Source organism: Sapajus apella, unplaced genomic scaffold, assembly GCF_009761245.1.
Source record: "Sapajus apella isolate SASKATOON/1434 unplaced genomic scaffold, GSC_monkey_1.0 scaffold38, whole genome shotgun sequence".
NCBI lineage: Eukaryota > Metazoa > Chordata > Mammalia > Primates > Cebidae > Sapajus > Sapajus apella.
Genome location: NW_022436978.1, coordinates 17,415,117 through 17,429,953, shown reverse-complemented (window position 1 = coordinate 17,429,953; position 14,837 = coordinate 17,415,117). Strand labels below are relative to the sequence as shown.

Here is a 14,837-nt window from a genome sequence, read left to right as displayed (position 1 = left end):
GATTACAGGCACGCGTCACCATGCCCAGCTAATTTTTTGTATTTTTAGTAGAGACGGGGTTTCACCGTGTTGACCAGGATGGTCTCGATCTCTTGACCTCGTGATCCACCCGCCTCGGCCTCCCAAAGTGCTGGGATTATAGGCTTGAGCCACCGCGCCCGGCTACACACACAATTTTTAAAAATTAGCCGGGCGTGGTGGTGCACACCCATGGTTCAGCTACATGAGAGGCTAAGGTGGGAGGATCACTTGATCCTGGCAAGTCAGAAGTGCAGTAAGCCATGATAGCACCTCTGCACGCCAGCCTGGGCGACAGAGTGAGACCATCACTCACATCTGACCTACCCACCTACCTTCCTACCAGCCAACCAGATTGGAGATGAATTAATCGAGATCCAGGTTTCATGTCATACATTAATCCATCTGGAGTTAATCTCCCAAAATCACATTAAAAATGATGACATAAATTATATGACATGCTTAGCCCAGCCATGACGGGAGACAGCCTCCATTTACCCCACCATCGGAAATGTACCAAAGGGGAGAGAGGTTCAAACATGAAAAAGAAACTTTTTTGCATAGGGAAATTAGCATTAAGAGAAGGGAAGATAAAGCTAAAGAAGCTGGGCAAGGTGGCTCACACCTATAATCCCAGCACTTTGGGAGGCGGAGGGAGGCAGGCAGATCGCTTGAGCCCAGGAGCTTGAGAGCAGCCTGGGCAACATGGCAAAACCCTGTCTCTACAAGAAATACAAAAAAGGGCACACCACTAGTCCCAGCTGCTCAGAGAGCTGAGGTAGGAGGACTGCTTGAGCCGGAGCGGTCGGGCAGCAGTGAGCCAAGATCATGCCACTGTACTCCAGCCTGGGTGACAGAGTGAGACCCTGCCTCTAAATAAATAAAGTAAGTAAGCGGCCAAGTCACTAACATAATAATATATTTCAAGTAGTGGACTTTTACTGAAAAAGTAAAATACAGCATTTTTTCATCTATTCATTCAACTAGTCCTTATTGAGGGCCTACTATGTGCCAGGCACTGCTCCAGATAAACAAAGACCCAATGAGAGAACACACAGACCCAATGTCACCAATCAAGAAATACGAATTAAAGATACACCATATATGCCTTAAAAGAGATAGAATCCAATATGGAAAGGAGGGAAATATAGACAAACATCCACTATCTGAACATCAAACCGATTTTTAATATGCTGCCAGCAGGGATGCAGGAGAGCAAACTGGTAATGTGTTAATACTACATCCTCTGAGTCTCCATAATTTTTCTGCATAAAGGAAAATCTTCCAAAGGAAAAAAACCATTAAACCCAATAGTTCATAGGGATCCAAATGCCTAATACAAAATCAATGGCTAAACTACAGTAGATTAACACTCTAGCTCAGCACTGCCCAAAAGAAATATAATGCAAGCTGCAAATGAAAGCCACACAATGCAATTTAAATTTTTCTAGTAGCCACATTTAAAAAGCAAGAAGTAGGCGGGTGCGGTGTCTCACGCCTGTAATCACGACACTTTGGGAAGCTGAGGTGGGAGGATGGCTTGAGGCCAGGAGCTGGAGACTAGCCTGTGTAACACTGCAAGACCCCATCACTACAAAAGCTGTACAAATTAGCCAGGCATGGTGGTATGAGACTGCAGTGCTAGCTACTCAGGAGGCTGAGGCAGGAGGATCACATGCGCCCAGGTGTTTGACACTGCAGTGAGCCACAATCGTGCCACTGCACTACAGCCTGGTGACAGAGTGAGACTCTGACTCCAAAAATGAAAAGAAGGAAATTAATTTAAATAATATATTTCATTTAACCCAATAAAAAGTATTATCTTTTTTTAACATATAATCAATGTGAAAATTTATTAGGATTTTATAAGTGAGGTATTTCTTTTTCGTACTAAGTCTTTGAAATCAGGTGTGTATTTTAGGCTTACAGCACAACTCAGTTCAGACTGGCCACAGGTCAAATCCTCAACAGCCACAATAGTGTGTATCGGACAGTACAGCCCAGCAGTTCACAGGTGAGGGTGCTTTTGCTTACCCAGAGGACATCTGGCAACATCTGGAGACGTTTTTGGTTGTCCCCACTGGAGGTGCCACTAGCTCTGGTGGGTAAAGGCCAGGGATGCTGCTGAACACCCGACAATGCCCAGGCTAGCCCCCCCAACAAAGGATTATGTGGCCCAAGACTAACCCTAACCCTAACCCCAAACCCTAACCCCAAACCCTAACCCCAAACCCTAACCCTAAACCCTAACCCTAGATAGCTAAACAGCTAACACAGTCAGTATTGATATAGGCTGACCTAGGGGAATGTATTTTATGAGTCCATTTGTTTTTTGTTATGATGTTTTCAATCCCTTTTACAAGTAACTTTTTAAAGCTTCCCCTGAGACAAGATGAGGGGCCCCATTTCTCTTACTTCTCTTATGAAGCACGGCACACTAAAAGGCTGTGAGTGGCCAGATGGCCCGGCCACACAGAAAGGCATCCACAACAGCTGCTTTGTCTCAAAGGGAAAAATACTGGCAGATCCAGGAGCTGAGAAAAATATTAAAAGAGGAAGTATGACTGCCATTTATATCTTCCCCATGACCATGTGGCTAGGAGACTCAGCATTTTTCCTACCAAGGTAATTCCAATGGGCAGGAGTAGGGTCACAGGGAAGCTAAAAAAGGACAATGAAATTCAGATTCTGCTGCAGGTGAGGGCGCATACCTGTAATCCCAACACTTTGGGAGGCCAAGGCGGGCGGATCACCTGATGTCAGGAATTCAAGACCCAGCCTGGCCCATATGCAGAGATCTCCATCTCTACTAAAAATACAAAAATTAGCCAGGCGTGGTGGCGCATCTGTAGTCCCAGCTACTCAGGAGGCTGGGGCAGGAGAATTGCTTGAACCAGGGAGGCAGAGGATCCAGTGATCCAAGATTGCGCCACTGCGCCCCAGCCTGGGCAATAAAGCCAGACTGTCTCAAAAAAAAGAAAAAAAAAAAAAGAGAGAGAAAAACAAAAACAACAAAAAACAAAACAAAAGGAGATTCAGATTCTGTGAAGGTTCAAACAAAGGTCAGGTAAACACATATTCATATATACCTCTGGTATGAAAACAAGTAACATTTGATTCATAAGCAGACAGACCTGCTCTCGCAAGAGATGCTTCTGCAGGCCCTAACGCAATCCTCAGGCCTCGGATCATCAGCACCCCAGCACACCCCATGGCCACCACTTCTCCAGCTGTCCCATCTCATCTTAACAGGCTGCCAGAGCGAATGCCTGCTGACAGGGAAACCAAGGGCTTTCCCCCTAAACAGAGGCCGCTAGGACAGATACCAGGGGCCAGAAATCATTCCCTGTTTGAACAATCCAATCCCTTCCTGATGGCAGGACCACACAGCAGGGTAGCCTTCCTAATAAGCCTGACTGAGGACTCAACCAAGTCGTTCCTGAAGGCAGAGACTGCGTCAACTGGTAACCAGAGGCGTCTCGGTTTCCAAGGGGATTAAAGGCTGCACTGCTCCTGTCTGGCACACCCCTCAAAGAAAGCGGTATCTGGGGCACAGTCGGAATCAACAGGCCTCAGATCCCACAACACAGTCTTCCTCTCCTCTCCTCATTCACAAGACCTTAAGACGAACAAGAGAACGGGTGCCTCTTCTAATAAAAGCATCTCCACAGATGTCCCAGGCCCACGCAGCCTTCATGACAAATCTAAAAAGACAAACTTTTAAAGGGAGCTGTTGTGCCACCAAATACAGTTCTCGAGGGACTCAGAATATTAGAAATTAAATTTAAAAAGGTCAAAAACTGATGTCCTCTCAAGACCGGCTAACTTCAGGCTTTCCCGCCCTCCCTAATCTCCAACAAGTTAAAGAAACCTACCAAGCACGTTTCCTCTCCCAGTTCCCACCACATCCTTACTCCCCAGTGGCTAACATGACCCTGACCATCTGAAGCTCTTCCCTTAAGAACTTCCAGAGAGCAGCCACTTCAGTCAAGAGGATCAGCGAAATTCTAGAACCCAACCTACATGGGGAAGAAGCAGAACACAGAAGAAAGAGCTATTATTCCAAGCCAGGGAAGCTGCTAAACTCAGTCTATCACTCTGCAGCTATGCTACACGGAGAAGAGAATTAACTTGTGCATCAGCTCACATATCTGTAGCTGTGCTGCTGCTCTCAAGCCGACGATCAGCTAGCAATTCAGTTCACAAACATATCTCCACCACCACGGTAGAACGGGTATTTGTCTGTATATGAGTAATGCTAGCTCATAATCTAGCATTACTCCATAATCAGCAGGAATTTGAGGGCTTTCAGTTGTTTCATAAGCTAAATTCCAAGGAACTTATTCAAAGTTCCTATTATGTTGGGGTCTAAGATTAACTTTGTTAATACCACGGTAGGTTTCAAAGGATTAAACTGAAAATGAATCACGGGGTAAAAGGGGATATATGGCAAACACTTGGAGCCCATTGGGTGAGGGGACAGAATAGACTTTATTCCGTCAGTTCTAGACCAGAGATTCCCAGCACTGCCTACCAGCAGAATCACTAGGAGAGTTTTAAAACAATACCAATACCGGGGTCCTACCCCGGAAACTCATTTAATTGGTCTGGGATAGATAGGACCCAATATCGATATTTGTTGAATTTTAACATGTAGCCTGACCTGAAAACCACTGATACAGAGAGTGAAACTTGTGCATGTTGGTCTTCTGCATTTGACCGAATCCCTTCAACAACACTTTCAGGCTTTAGCCAAAAAAAAAAAAAAAAAAAAAAAAGAAAAAAAAGAAAAAGGCCAGGTGTGGTGGCTCACGCCTGTAATCCCAACACTTTGGAAGCCTGAGGTGGGCAGATCACAAGGTCAGGAGTTCAAGGCCAGCCTGGCCAACATGGTGAAACCCTGTCTCTGCTAAAAATACAAAAATCAGCCAGGTCTGGTGGTGGGCATCTGTCATTTCAGCTACTTGGGAGGCTGAGGCAGGAGAATCACTTGAACCTGGGAAGTGGAGGTTGCAGCAAGCTGAAATTACACCACTGCCCTCCAGCCTGGGCAGCAGAGTCCGACTCCGTCTCAAAAAAAAAAAAAAAAAAAAAGGCCACAAAATAATTTGTAAATAAAACTTCCTCCAGTGCCTAGCACAATGTGCATTAAATGCTTAGTACAAGGCTTTGGGGTTCCATCACGTGACAACTGTACTACAGGGCAGGCCAGAGCAGCTGACCACGGTGAGAACAAACACAAGGGCGAGGGGCTGAGCGGTCTATTTATCTACTGAAAACTAAGGGACTGGTCGATATCATAACTGTGTAATACCAGTTAAAAGTAAACAGAAGGCTGTCAAGTACATGGGATTCTGAAAAAAGCCAAACAACTATAACCATTTATTGTAACCCATTCTGTAGAGTTTCTCTCTACAGACGTGAGCGTGGCTATTTCCATCACACAAATATGGACTTCATAATAACACATCCATCGTCTTTAGCGAGATTTGCTTTCGAAAACACACCCTGAACTCTAAGGTCAGGCACAGCTGTCAGTGTCGTGGCATCTCCTGGTGGTTCCATGCTCTTTCGGGTAGGCCAGCACACTGGGCCAGAGACAGGCAGCAGAACTACCATGCTTCAAAGAGGAGCCACGGACTGTGTTCTGAGCCCCTGGATTCCAGAAAGAACATCCCTGTGAAGCACAGCCAGCTCCAGCACATCTGCCAAGGGTCTCTTTTGGGCCTCGCCTACAGAGAGGTAAGGCTAAATGGGGACTGGGCAGGATGGCCTTTGAGGGTCCATCCGTCTTTTAAAGTACGCATGTCAGTCTTGCTTTCCGCCTCCATGAGCAGGCTTTGGTGAATGGAAGTTTTCATCTGACATCTAATAACAATTAAGTTGATTCTTTGAACAGCTAATTCAGGAGATAATCTTAAATAATTAAAACATATATAACATCTAATTATCTAAATAGGCTAACTCCTTAAAAGGGAGGCCGGAAAGGAAAGGATAAATTTAATTCCGCTCATTAGTGGACTTCAGCGCACCAGATTAACTTCACATTAGTCCATAAGTTTAATAATGACAAGTTTAACCATTGCAAAGCCTTCAGGAGGCCTTGTTTCTTGCATTCACCTTTGTATCTTTGACTAACAGAGAGGGAAAAGTGGTAAGACGTTAAAGAAAGCATTAACAGAAGCCTACCTAACAGTGGAAACAAGATTTCATTGAAAGGGTTTTTATTAACCATTTATAACTTTCAAGTTATCTTAACAAAATAAAGATTTAGGTACTTTTTTTTTAAAAAAAGGGAAGCTAATTCCAACACTTTTCTTCCCCTCTGACAGAACGCTCCTTTAACTCCTGCCAACAGGCTATATTTATTTCCCTTAAGCAGCATTTCCTAGGAAAGCCGGCAGTCTTGCAGCAGACGGCATAAGAGAGCTCATGATCCCGGCAGCAGCTCAACCTCAAGAGCCCCAGCAGCAAGCATGAGAGCCACCTGCGCTCTGCACCAATCGCAGCACTGTTGTTATCTCAGCCCCAGAGCTCCAGGCTGCTATTGGAGACCAACACCTGGCACCAGGCCAGATACGGTGTCACACCCAGCAGTGCCTAAGAAACTACTGAGCCTCATAACGCTTTATGGATGCCTGCAGGGAGAGACAGGGGGGAAAAAAAGGCAGGTATTCTTACTCATCTTAACCCTGTCCAGAAAATCTGCTGAGTCACAGGAAAAATAATGCAGAGCTGCCAAATGCTAATCTCCTGCCTGCTCTCCTCCCTAAAAGCAAGCAGACTCACAGGTAATACTCTTGACTCGGAAAACACAAGGGCATAAACAAATTCACACATCCTTAGTCTGTAAAGCAAAGCTTTTGGGGCAAACTCTAAAAGTACAATGTACTAGACAAAACTATTTTATAAAAACAATGGTTGTTTCTGGGTGGAGGAATTAAGGGTGGTTACTTTTTTTCTATAATTTTACACACTTTGTACATTTTCTATGATGAGCCCATATTTATTTCACAACAATACATCTTCAAGTCATTTCTGGTAAGAGATCAGACCACATATTTGATCCCTAAGACATAACTTGAGCTCTCCAGAATATTTCAAATCACTAACTATAAAAACTCCAGCCAAGGTTAAAGGGTCAGCCTAACACAGAAATAAAGAAACACTAAGTAAGAGCCCTGGATTTTATGAATACTTACTTGTTTTGTTACCTTTCCTAGAGAAGAATATTCTCATTTGGTAGGAAGAAAATCCCACCAGTAGCACACTTTTGAGAGAAGAGGAAAAATACTGCAGTAATTAATAAATAACGGCACATGAACTTCAGTTAACTTCTGCTTTTTTTTTGAAACATAGTCTTTCCTCTGTCGCCCAGGCTGGGGTGCAGTGGCTCGATCTCAGCTCACTCCAACCTCCGCCTCCCAGATTCAAGCCACTTTCCTGCCTCAGCCTCCCGAATAGCTGGGACTACAGGTGCATACCACCACGCCCGGCTAACTTTTTTTTTTTTTTTTTTTTTGCGGGGGGACGGAGTTTCGCTCTTGTTACCCAGGCTGGAGTGCAATGGCGCGATCTCGGCTCACCGCAACCTCCGTCTCCTGGGTTCAGGCAATTCTCCTGCCTCAGCCTCCTGAATAGCTGGGATTATAGGCACGTGCCACCATGCCCAGCTGATTTTTTGTATTTTTAGTAGAGACGGGGTTTCACCATGTTGACCAGGATGGTCTCGATCTCTTGACCTCGTGATCCACCCGCCTCGGCCTCCCAAAGTGCTGGGATTACAGGCGTGAGCCACCGCGCCCGGCCCCGGCTAACTTTTTGTATTTTTAGTAGAGACAGGGTTTCACCATGTTAGTCTCGATCTCCTGACCTCATGATCCGCCCTCCCTGGCCTCCCAAAGTGCTGGGATTACAGGAGTGAGCCACTTCGCCTGGCCCGACTTCTGCTTATTTTTCCATTCTTCCTCCTTTCCCAGATTGGACATGCTAATGAAAAACAAGGCACCCTTAGCTTTGCCTGAGAGCACTAAGAAACAAACCACCCCCACAATAAAACAAAGCTCATAAAAGCATCTGACAAACTTTGTCTTACTTTTGCTTACATATTAGTTTAAAGCAATTAAAATCCAAACTCCTTGGCTTATTATTCAAGAACACACATGGCCAGACGCAGTGGCTCATGCCTGTAATCCTAGCACTTTGAGAGGCTGAGACGGGCAGATCATCTGAGGTGAGCAGTTCGAGACCAGCCTGGCGAACGTATCGAAATCTCGTCTCTAACTAAAAATACAAAAAAAATAGATGGGCGTGGTTGCGTGCACCTGTAATCCCAGCTACTCAGGAGGCTGAGAGAGGAGATTCGCTTGAACCCAGGAGGCAGAGGTTGTAGTGGGCTGAGATGCGCCACTGCCCTCTAGCCTCCTCAACATGGTCAGAAAAAACAAGACCCAACCTAAAAAAAAAAAAAAAAAAAGCAAGCAACACACATAATGTGAAACTCACTGACACTACAGCTATGACGTCACGCATTTTATGCTCAATACCAACAGAGACCAGGTATCCCTAACCCACAACTCTTTCTTTTGCCTGGCAAGTTCTTCATTTCTCCAAATTCTACCCATTCCTCAATTCTCCAGTCAAATGATACCTCCTCCTAAAGCATCCCCTGAGAGAGAAGCACTTTCTCCTTTTACTAATTGCCACGGCACCTAAATCACAGTAATCTAAGTAGATTTATTATGTCTGTGAGTTTAAGCTTCTACTGGAGGACAGGCAGGCCCAGCACCGATTTATATTTATCTGCGCCAGATCCTTAGTTCAGGACTGTGCATGCACCTTGAAGAATGCTCAAATATTTGCTGAATTAAAAAATTAATAAACACTGACTGCATCTTAAAAAAACAAATCAGGGCTTGTGGAGTCATATGATCTACATGTGCATATATAAATAGAATAAAAAAAGGAACCGTGCCTGAATAATCATCCCTCAGGCATAGAACAGTGTTCACGAGTAGGGTAGGTATAAGCCTTCATGTTAGCTGAAATAACGCCAACCTAATGCCAGCCAAAGTTAGTACTCAGGCTCAAAGAATCAACAGCAACAGAAGCCGCCACTATATTAACACTTCAGGATTAAAGGATGCCTGCTAAGCCTCAAATTGTGTGTGGCCACAAGCATTCACATTATAGTCCCGAAGAAAGCGGGTAGGTGTGGAATGCTTTATTTCAACCCTAATTATCTCTAAGCCTATGTGAGAAATCACAAGCATTTGAAGATGTGACTACAGTATCAGAGTGATTTTTCCAAATCACATTCCAAGAGAAAGATTTGGTCACGATCCTAAGAAATGGGCAAACCATGTAATCTGCATCATCACTTACACCTTCAAGAAGAAAAGCACTGGCCTGCTTCAAGTCAGAACTTATTCTCTGGTGCTTTGCTTCTGACTTTGGTTTGGCACCATTTCTTTTCTTTCTTTTTTTTTTTTTTTTTTTTTTTTGGTGAGACAAGGTCTCACTCTGTTACCCAGGATGGAATGCAGTGGCACAATCACAGCTAACTGGAGCCCGGACCTCCTGGGCTCAAGCGATCCTCCCACCTCAGCCTCCCGAGTAGCTGGGACTACGGGCACAAGCAACCATGCCCAGCTAATTTATTTTTATTTTTTTGTAAAGACAGGTCTCACTATGGTGCCCAGGGTGGTCTTGAACACCTGGGCTCAAGCAGGCCTCCTCCCTCGGCCTCCCACAGTGCTAGGATTACAGGAGTCCGGCTCATGCAGCACAGGTCGCCTGCTTCCATGGTAAGTGGACCTACCAAAGGCTAATAGTGGTGAATGAAACCTTGTTTTCCACATAAAAGCCACAGATGTATCCTTATCTTTTGTTACTTAGAGGCATTTTTTGTTTGTTTTAAATTTCTGATGGGTAGTAGGTATACCTGCCATCCTGGGAGATCCTATCCCAGATTTCCTCTCTAACAACTAATATAAAAATGATGGTTATGGGCTGGGCGCAGTGGCTCACGCCTGTAATCCCAGCGCTTTGGGAAGCCAAGGCAAGCGGATCACGAGATTAAGAGATCGAAACTATCCTGGCCAAAATGGTGAAACCCTGTCTCTACTAAAAATACAAAAATTAGCTGGGCATGGTGGCACACACCTATAGTCCCAGCTACTTGGGGGGCTGTAGCAGGAGAATCGCTTGAAACTGGAAGGTTGCAGTGAGCCGAGATTGTGCCACTGCACTCCAGCCTGTGCAACAGAGTGAGTTTCCATCTCAAAAAGGCAAAAAAAAAAAAAATGACGGTTATGATGATATGAAATGAGATTGCAGCCTCTGCCCAATTAACTGTTTACTTTAAAAAACGAAACTATATACTTATATAGGTATTCTGCTTCCCAGCTGCTTACATTATCCATTTCTATACCATCTCAGCCCAGAAATTTTTTTATCATCTTGCCGGTTCCCTCTGTCAGCGAACTTGAAACAGGAGACAAGTTAAAGATAAATATATGTGAGAAATTTTGTGTTTTGACAGGTAATGGTCAAGTAAATTCTAGATCGCGTCTGAACTTACAAAATTACTTAATAGCTATGCATTCATTTTAATGTATATACAAAAACAGCTTGAATAAACCAGTCACTTGTTGTTTTGCTAGGTCCAGGCTAAATAAAAGACAGTAGAATAAAATAAATTTTTGAGTAAAAAAAGTTCAGAGATTACAAGGATACAGTAAAAATCAGGAAAACAGTACTTAAATTTAAAAGTTTAGGGGCAGGGTGTGGTGGCAGATGCCTCTAATCCCAGCATTTTGGAAGGCTGAGGCTGGAGGCTTGCTTGAAGCCAGGGAGTTCAAGACCAGCATGCAACAGTGAGACTGTCTCTATCAAAAAAAAAAAAAAAATCATAAAAAATAAATGTTGATGGCCGGACTAGGGCTGACCCCTATAATCCCAGCACTTTGGGAGGCCAAGGTGGGCAGATCACTTATGCTCAGGAGTTTGAGACCAGCCTTGCCAACATGGTGAAACCCTGTCTCTACAAAAAATGCAAAAATTAGCCAGAAAAGCCATCTGTAATCCCAGCTACTCAGGAGGCCAAAGCAGGAGAATTGCTTGAACCCGGGAGGCAGAGGTTGCTGTGAGCTGAGACTGCACCACTGTACTCCAGCGTGGATGACAGAGCGAGAATATGTCTCAAAAAAAAAAAAAAAAAAAAAGGTTAGGAAATATGAAAGAGTAATAAAAATAAAATTCATGCGTATTCCTGACTGTATAAAGTGGTATTACCCTTGGTGTTTCTCTGAGATAAAGCTTCAGCGGCATGTTGAGAGCCTGCTACAGTGGTTGGCTGCCCCATCTCCTTCAGGGAACACAAGGCCCAGCAGTGCCTACCTGTGTTCTTCTCCACCTTCCGGGGGGAAGCCTGCTGCTGCCACCGCAAACCCTGATGTCAACTCTATGCTAATAAGCTGGGGACCAGAAATTTCACAGGACCACACACCAGCTCCACAGCCTCTGCCTTCTCCTGCTCTGCAGGCCATCCTTGGGTAAGCCTGCTCACTCTCGCTGCTTCACCCACATGGACACACTAGAGGCTCTAAGTGTCCTTTCCTACTCTACTCCTTGTCTATGCTCTACTTGATAATTTTACCTGTATGTACTTAAAATTCAGTATCTTCCAAAATCAAATTCATTCTTTTTTTTTTTTTTTTTTTTTGAGATGGAGTCTCACTCTGTCGCCCAGGCTGGAGTGTAGTGGTGCGATCTCGGCTCACTGCAACCTCCACCTCCCTGGTTCAAGCGCTTCTCCTGCCTCAGCCTCCCAAGTAGCTGGGATTATAGGCACACACTGCCATACCCAGCTAAATGTTTGTATTTTAGAAGACACGGGGTTTCACTGTGTTGCCTAGGCTGGTCTCAAACTCCTGAGCTCGGGCAATCCACCAGCCACGGCCTCCCAAAATGTTAGGATTACAGGCGTGAGCCACCGCGCCTGGCCCAAACTCATTCTTAGTATCTGCCCAATCTGCTTTTCTTCCTTTATGTCCACGAATAGGTTTAAATGCTTACCATCAATCGCAGACACCCCAATCCGTCCCTATCTTCTAGAGACGCCTCCAATCTTTCCTCTCTGCTCCATCCTCACTTCCACACTTTGCAACAGGACCCTGGCCTCTCTGACATGGACGAGCAGAGCTGCTTCCTGACTGCTTTCTGTGTTTGGTTTCTTTCTCCTGCCCAGGACTTTTCTGCATTGCTTCAATGCAGATAATCCAAGATAAAAATCTACTCCCAAACATCAGTATCCATTAGGGAACTGCAAATTAAAACCACAATACCAGACATATCTATAGGAACGGCTAAAATAAACATGATAACACCCAACACTGGCAACAATGCGGAAAAACCGGATCACTGCTGGTGGGAATGTAAAATGGTGCAGACACTCTGGGAAAGAGTGTTGCAGTTTCTTATAAAACCAAATATACATTTACCATATGACCCAGCAATCGCAGTCCCGGGCATATATCCAGAGAAATAAAACCTTATGGTCACACAAAATCCTGAACTGAAGGTTCAAAGCACCTTTATTGATAATTGCCAGTAATGGGAAATAGCCCATATGTCCTTCAACAAATGAATGGTTAGAGGAGCTATGGTTTATCTATAACGTGGAATGCTGCTCAGCATTACAAAGCAAACAGCTACTGAGGCACACAGCAAAATTAGGTGGCTAGCAAGGGAATTCAGCTGAGTGAAAAAAGCAGTCTCGAAAGGTTACATGCTATGTGATTCAATTTATAGAGCATTCTTAAAATGACAAAATTACAGAGATGGAGAAAAGATTAGCAGTTGCCAGAGAGTTGGGGTGAGCGGACACGGCTGTGGCTACAAAAGAGTAACGAGCGATGCCTGTGATGGAACCTCTGCATCCTGACTGTGGAAGTGGTCATACAAATCTACACATTTTAAAAATCCACAGAACGCGCACACGAGCACACACAAATGAGTGCGTGTAAAACTTGTGAAATCCTAAAGTCAATGGATTGTATCACTGTCAGTCATTATCCCGTTGTGATACTGGACTGTAGTTGTGTAAGACGTTACTACTGGGGGAAACTGGATAAAGTATACGCCCGATCTCTATATTATTACTATTATGTTTTTTTTGAGATAGAGTTTTGCTCTTTGTTGCCCAGGCTGGAGTGCAGTGGCGTGATCCCGGCTAACTGCAACCTCTGCCTCCTGGGTGCAAGCAATTCCCCTGTCTCAGCCTTCCAAGTAGCTAGGATTACAGATGCCCACCACCACGCCCAGCTAAGTTTTGCATTTTTAGTAGAGACAGAGTTTCATCATGTTGGCCAGGCTGGTCTCGAACTCCTGACCTCAGGTAATCCACCTGCCTCGGCCTCCCAGAGTGCTGGGATTACAGGCATGAGCCACCACACTGTATATAATTTTTTATAATTGCATGTAAATCTACAGTTAGCTCAAAATACAGTTTTTTTTTTAAATCTCCTCATTAACTTCCAATAGTTCCCAATGCCCACAGTGAAATAATTCTTAGCATGGTATGCAGAATTTCCCCTGACCTATAATCCCTTTACACATCCTATGCCCTAGACAACTAATTCTAAAAGCTAACGTTTATTGAGCACTGGCCATGTGTCAAGCACTATTTTAAATATTTTATATGTATTCTCTCACTTACTCCTCAGTGATCCCAAGAGTTAGGTACTACGGTCAACACCATTTTACATACAAATGACGTAAGTAGCTCATGCAAGGTACCAACATGCTACAGGCTGCTTCCATACCTTTGAGTCTATACTTGTAGTGCCTAAAAAGCCTCCCCACCTCGTCGCCCTTTAAGGTCCTGCCCCAATGTTACCTCCTGACTTGTTCTAGACTTAACTGTTACACAAACTGTGTCTAGCACTCAGAAGGTATTCGATAGATGTTTAATCAACATAAGGTCTAGACAAAAGGACATGAGGAAGTTATAAAACTGGCGCCCACAAGAAGTATTGACACTGATTACTTTGAGCCTGTTTCTCTGAAGTTAAACCTGAAATGGAAAAGCATTCTATAATACACAGTAGGGTACAGACAAGACTCGTTAGCAAGAAAATGTTAATTAATAAAGTAATGGCTTTAACACAACCAAAGAGGAAAAGGGAGTAGCAGGCTAAGGAAAGGCCAGTGTCAGCTGCAAGTCCTATCTTCCTCAAATTTTCACATAACAAACACACCAACATAAACCTCCACTTCCTAAACCTAGTCCAATCTGCCTTATTAGGTCCTTTTGTAAGAAAAGGTATAATGCTTTTTTTTTTCCCTCAGGAAAAACAAATATTTTCTCCAGGTGAAAAAGCACCTTCGTTATTTTCCTTGGAGGAAACTAGATTATTATCTAAAGACTGCCTAACTTATGAATTCGCTTGAAAAACATACTGATCATCCCACAACTATCTAGAATTGTTCCAATCACCCTCTGAAATCTGTCTCTCCAAAGGATTCACTTTATTTTATTTTATTTTTTTTTAGAGATGGAATCGCACTCTGTTGCCCAGGCTGGAATGCAATGGCACGATCTCGGCTCACTGCGACTTCCGCCTCCTGGGTTCCAGTGATTCTCCTGCCTCAGCCTCCCGAGTAGCTGGGCTTACAGGTGTCTGCCACCACACCTGGCTAATTTTTGTATTTTTAGCAGAGACGGGGTTTCACCAAGTTGGCCAGGCTGGTCTCAAACTCCTGACCCTCAAGTAATCTGCCCACCTCAGCCTCCCAAAGTGCTGGGATTACAGGTG

The 14,837-nt window shown here is 44.3% G+C and overlaps 1 protein-coding gene across 6 annotated transcripts in view; it reads right to left on the bottom strand.

Moving 5' to 3' along the window:
- Positions 1-14,837, bottom strand: part of ABCC5 (ATP binding cassette subfamily C member 5) — a 95,627-nt gene that overhangs the window by 76,289 nt on the left and 4,501 nt on the right. The gene's annotated exons all lie outside the window — the stretch shown is intronic.